Source organism: Propithecus coquereli, unplaced genomic scaffold (genome assembly GCF_000956105.1).
Source record: "Propithecus coquereli isolate 6110/MARCELLA unplaced genomic scaffold, Pcoq_1.0 Scaffold31, whole genome shotgun sequence".
Classification (NCBI taxonomy): domain Eukaryota; kingdom Metazoa; phylum Chordata; class Mammalia; order Primates; family Indriidae; genus Propithecus; species Propithecus coquereli.
The window spans coordinates 7,095,057-7,101,633 of record NW_012148730.1 but is presented as its reverse complement, the minus strand read 5'-3'; the positions used below and the strand labels follow the sequence as shown (position 1 = coordinate 7,101,633).

The 6,577-nt window shown below is 40.0% G+C and overlaps 1 pseudogene; it reads right to left on the bottom strand.

Annotated features, from left to right (window-relative positions):
• Nucleotides 1-464: 464 nt before the first annotated feature.
• On the bottom strand, nt 465-2,031 carry LOC105814911 (annotated as a pseudogene).
• Nucleotides 2,032-6,577: the final 4,546 nt, after the last annotated feature.

Genomic DNA, 6,577 nt, shown 5'->3' with positions numbered 1-6,577 from the left:
ATGCTAATGCTTTCTCAGTATTGGTGTTCTGGATTAAATAATATCAATAAATAATGGAATACAACTCTCTTCCCATAGAAGGATTTTGAGCCAGAGGAAGAAATGGTAGCATTTCAGGCCTCTAAAGTCAGATGCTTGGACTTGGTCAGATGAAAAATTTCCATAAAGCAGCCCCACTGTAGAGACTCCTGGTTCAAACCTCAGATATCAAATTCAGAAGCCACCAGCCACAGCTAGCACCTAGCACTCCTTCCCCCACCACAACTTACCAAGTAAGAGCTGCATCTACCCACCAGGAGTAAAATAAAATGACCATTCCCCTGTTCCCCAACCTCCTTCCCACCCTCTGAAGTCCCCACTTTGAGGCTGGCCCCAGACCCTGAGTGTCTTCCGGGAGCATACCAGTCGCAGTGAGCATTGCCCTGAGACCCCTTATATGATGTCGGTCAACAGGCTCCTTTAATTCAGGAGAGTTGGGCCCACACAGTCTTGTTAGCTACATCAAGCTCAGTCAGGACACAAAAGCAAAGCTGCTGGGTGACTCTGGTGACAGCAGCCAGGACATTCCGAATAAAGATCAGCCTCCGTGACTCTGGCAGGTAAACACCCAGGAAGTAGACAGGGATCCCGGAGAGGGCAATCCCGATGCCAATGAGGGAATTAACGGTGTCACTGAAGAGGGGCACTATCACCAGAAACACGGAGCGTATGCAGAACACGATGGGAAAGATCAGGCTCAGCTTGAGAGGCCGGGGCTGCTCGGGCTCCTTTCAGCGAAAGTAGAGCTGTCCAGCGACACACAGGCCCATGAAGAACCAGTAGCTGAAGCTGAAGTAGTTGATGAGCAGGAAAACATCCTCCACGATGAGGTAGATGAGTGTCATGGTTCAATTGAACAATAACGCAGGGATGGGTGTAAAACGCTCAATGTGGATCATGGACAGAAGGTCCAGGAAGTGGCCCTCACGGGAGCCCATGAACAACAACCTTGATGAAGCAAAGATAGATGCATCGAGGCCCCCGAAGCAGGACAGGGCAACGGCAATGGGGATGGTCCAGCTGAATATGCCAAATGTCTGGTCAGCAAACTTCACAGCCACGGCATCACTGTTAAGGACATCTGAAATGCTCAGCACATGTAATAGGCCACGTTGGTCAGGATGTAGATGAGCGTCACAATTGGCATAGAAATCCCAAGGGCAAATTTCTTTCTGGGATTTTGATTTCTTCTGTTACAAAATTAAGGGTGTCCCAACCTGAATAAGAGAAGAGAGCAGAGTAGAGGATAAGAGAGAGGTCTCCCACGTCCCAGGAGGAACCCTCAAAGGCATCCTCAAAGTGCTCAGAGTGCCTCTGGCACAGTTTAATGAGGCCCATGACAATGACGGCAATGAGCGCTAGGTCCCTGGTGTAAGTGAACGTGTCCTGCACACGTGTGCCCCACTTGACATAGGCACAGTTCACAAATGTCAGCAGACATACGCAAGCAGCAGCGAGGAGACCGCAGGCCAGGTACGGGGGGTCGCAGGTGGGGAAGGAGGGCTGGATGATGTAGTTGGTGAAGGTGATGGCAATGATGGGCTGACTGGTGGGCTCAACAATGGGCAGTGAGGCCCACAGGTGGGTGAAGGCAATGAAGCCCCCAAAGGCCTCGAGAATATAAGCATAGCTGGCCTCCGACTTGGTGATAGTAGTCCCCAACTCTGCGTAGCAAAGGGCACCCACAACAGAGAAGAGCCCACCAGTGGTCCACACAACCAGTGACAGCCCATGTGAGGCAGTGTATACCAGCACACCTGTGGGTGAGACAAAGATCCCTGAGCCAATCATGTTGCCCACCACCAGGCTGACTCCATTCATCAGGGAGATCTCCTTCGGCTGCATAGTTTCCAGGGAGTTTTGAGGTGGTGAGTCAACATCTTCTTCCATCCTGGGTTGGCTGGCCTCAGGGATGAGATGGTAGGTGGGTGTGGAGCTCCCAAGCTCCCTGGCTTCCATGGCAAATGCTTCCTGCACACCTATGTTTACTGTGGCCTGTGTCAGAGGCGTTGTCTATCCTGTCCCCACAGAGTAGATCTGCAGACCTTCTGTAAAGACACAATGCAGTTTTCTAACAGGTTTTCATCCTATTTTCCAGGCTCACATGAAGAGCATTGAGCAAGGTATGGAGGAAGGGTCCTTGGAGCTTCCAGGCACTCCCTGGGCAAATCTCCCTCTGGGAACCTCCACGTGTTCAGCTACCCGGAATCTCTCTTATTATTATTTTCTAAGTTACACATTTCATGTGAAATTCTAACTAGAGTCTTGGTGGAAAATACATGTCCTTACTAAAAAAATATTAAGTAACCTGTAATCATATTCCTCCACTACTTAACTATGATGCTATAAAAATTATAAGTACCCACAAATTTTTAATTAATGCTTTTTTAAAAATCAGTGTTTCCAAAGCATTTTATTTTCCAAGATTTTGCATACCTTTTACAGGCTATTATCCAGCTATTTAGAATGTCATTTACGTATATTAACATAAAAACAAAGGTTAACATAAAAACACACACACACATACACATACACACTTGCTGATGATTGTGGTAAACAGTTGCCAAAACACATTAGCTCCCATCAAAAATACACAACAGAAGTTGACAGATGTGAGCTACCACTTCTAAAAAAAAATCAATGAAAATGATATCCAACAGCACAATTAGCTTGCTTGAACCATTGAAGTTGTGTAATATTGGCTTTAAAAAGTTTTTAAGTAGCCTCTTTCGAGTTTGATACAAAGTTATTGAAATCAAAGTTTTTGTTAGACCCAAATTGAACAGACTGCCTAATATTAGAAAAAGTTGCATTAATTTATTGATAGGTCTATTAATTTATTTTAATAAACCAATGGCATGACATGAAAACCGCCGGGTATAATTTTTAATAGTTTTCCATCTGGATCCATTAAATACTTCCATTAGAATATACATCAATTGTGTGCTTCTAATAATTTTAATTAAAAATTGGAAAAATTGTGGGGTCCAAACATATACTTTATCCAATTATTTTTGGTGTCAAAGTTTCAGTTTATGATTTAATCATTTTATTCTTTAATCAAGTGAAAATGAGTAATAGCAACAACATATTTTCTTTAAATAGTAATTATTTCAGTTAATTTTTAAGTTTACCTTTAAACAATTTGTGATTTTAAATTCACAGTGTAATTTATTTGTAGTCTTAATTTGCTTCTGAAATTCTTTCATATATTTTAACAGTATATTTCCTATATTTTTACATGTCAATAAACAGAGGATTAAACTAAATGAAGAAAAAGTGAATTTTTTCACATGACAGTTTAAATAAACTTCACAGATTCATCTACAATGTTTTAGAGTTTGAGAACAGTTTTACTTTTATTGGAGAGCCATAATCAATAGAAAAGTCACACATAAATGTTAATTGATGGCATATCTAGATTTCCAGTAAAATACAGTCATTTTAACATAAAGGGCAAGCATTGCAAAAAGACAAGCAGCTATAATTTGATGATAATGAGTATTTGTGAGAATAGAAATGAGACAAGGGTAGGGAAATGCTAAATTTTACACCCAACTGTCATGCTGCATATACAACATATTTTCTTGGAGTAGCTTTTCTGTCAACTATATCTTCTTTACATTTCTCCCAATAGTCTGCCTGTTGAAAAGTAATCAGATGCATAAGAGAGAAGAAACAAAAAGATCAAAAACACACACAGAATGGATAGAGATATTTGCTCTAAGAACTACTATAAAATTAAGTAATTATTGCTTTCTGGAATCCTGGTCTCAAATTATATATATATATATACACACACATATATGTAATGTAGGCTTTATGTTACCAGGAATTACGGGCTTCTCTAAATAGAACATAACTTTTGTTAAGGGTGATATCACAGACTAACAAGTTTCCTATTACAGAAAATGAGAAAACTCCACAGGACTATTTTCTTCTGTTAAAGAGTCTCTGGCCAACAAACATATGAAAAAATGCTCAACATCTCTAATCATCAGGGAAATGCAAATCAAAACCACAATGAGATATCACTTAACTCCAGTGAGAATGGCTTTTATCAAAAAGTCCCCAAACAATAAATGTTGGTGTGGATGTGGAGAGACAGGACCACTCATACACTGCTGGTGGGACTGCAAACTCTATGGACAGTAATATGGATATACCTAAAATTAGAACTATAGCTAAAGAATATAGCTAAAGAATACAGCTATAGAATATAGCTAAAATTAGAACTACCATTTGATCCAGGAATCCCACTACTAGGCATCTACCCAAAGGAAAAAAAAGACATTCTATAAAAAAGGCATCTGCACTAGAATGTTTATAGCAGCATAATTCACAATTGCAAAGATGTGGAAACAATCCAAGTGCCCGTCAATACATGAGTGGATTAATATAATGTAGTATGTGTATAACATGGAGTTCTACTCAATCACAAAAAACAATGGCGATGTAGCACCTTTTGTATCATCCCGGATAGAGCTGGAGCCCATTCTACTAAGTGAAGTATCACAAGAATGGAAAAACAAGCACCACATGTACTCACCATCAAATTGGTATTAATTGATCAACACTATGTGCACATATAGTAGTAACATTCATCGGGTGTCAGGAAGGTGGAAGCAGGGAGGAGGGGATGGGTATATTCACACCTAATGGGTGCGGTGTGCACCGTCTGGGAGATGGACAGGCTTGAAGCTCTGACTCAGGTGGGCCAAAGGCAATATATGTAACCTAAACATTTGTACTCCTGTAATATGCTGAAATAATAAAAAAAGAGTCTCTGTTGAGATTCAATGCATTTTTTTTCAATGTGAGATAAAAATACAATGGTATTAGAGAATTAAACTGTATCTTTAACTCTAAAGAGTTCCTCCCTCTTTTTCTTTTATTGAAAATGAAGAGCATGTCACTTCTCAAGAACAGATTTCCCTAAAAAAGTAAAAAAAAAAAAAATGAGTTTTAAAGGCCAGTTTTTCACAATTTCTCAGTTAGAATCCATCTTCAGATCTACCTCTAAGCTAAAAGAATTGGGTTTATTTCTTTTTCCCAGAGTTAAGGAAGACATACTGCAATGCAAATCATAGAAGTATAATAACAGGATGGTGATAGTAAATTAGAAAATGATACCATGCAGATGCAGCATCCAACAGTGGAACATAAATGAGTTTGAAGTCAAGACACACCTTGGTTTGAATCCTGGCTCTGTCATTTATTTCCCATGTCGCCTAGGGCAATTAACTTACCTTTCAGTCTCAGTCTTTTCCTCAGTCAAATGGGGATAATAATGTGACCTCATAGGGCTGAAACGAAGATCTGCTGAAATATGCACACAAAGAACTGAACAAAATTCCCTAGCCTATAATTGGCATTCATTAAATATTAAACTTATGCTCTGCTCTGCCTCTCCACTTGACATTGAAAAATCCTAGGCTCTTGCATAAATTCCGAAGTACAGTTAGAAAGTAACAGACTTGAGGAGAGTGACATCAGCAAAAAGAGTAAGAACTCTCTTTCATCATCCCCCTCAGAAACATCAATTTTGACAACTACTCTCAAATGAAAGTATCTCTGTGGGAGTCTGAGAATTCAGTGTATAAGTACCAGCACACCACTGGAGAAAAAATATGTAAGTGTAGACACATTGGAAAGGATGAGAGCATTTTCACTTTTATCCATGATAACCCTCCCCCAAGGTGGCACAGCTTACTGCCAAAAGGGACCTGTCTTGGCTCATGATTTCTCTTACAGGGAAAAAATGAGAGCTTAGAGAATTAGAGCCTTGCTTTCCTCCACCTGTAAGGGACACTGCCAGTAAGGTATATTTCTTTTTCATCCCACCAAGAATACCAAGATAATGGGCACAGCTGAGTGGTTGGGGAAGATTGGGAGCAGAGAAGAGAGGCTGCATGCAAATCCTACTAACCACTCTATTGACTACATCAGGAAGCCACTCCATGAGTTAATTGGAATGCCTCACCTAACAACCCCCAACTGGCACATAGATGCCACAAATTTTCCATTCACCTCATTCCCCCTGCCCCAGGCTGTCTCCTTAAGCATACCACTGAGACAGCAAGTGTAAGCATCTCATGCACACAGTTGTCTCAAATTGCAAAAGGACCCCATGAAAGGCTTTTAGTGAATTTTGTAGCAGAACTTTCAAAAGCTGGAAGAGCATGGGATTATATATTCAATGCTTTGAAGGAAAAAAACTGCCAACTGAGAATAATTTACGCAAGAAATCTATCCATCAGAAAACAGTCTGTCCCTGACAAACAAAAGCTGAGGTACTTTATTGCCACTAGACCTGCCTTACAAAAAATAACAATTATTAATATGGATGCACCCAACAAAAGAGAACCTCAATATACAAAGCAAATATTAACATATCTAAAGGAGGGAACAGAAATAAATGTTAAAGGAAGTTCTAAAAGCTGAAGTAAAAAGATGCAAAAAAAAATGTGAAAAAATATGGCAACATAAAATTCATTGATAAAGGTAGATATACAGTAAAATTCAGAATATTCTAATA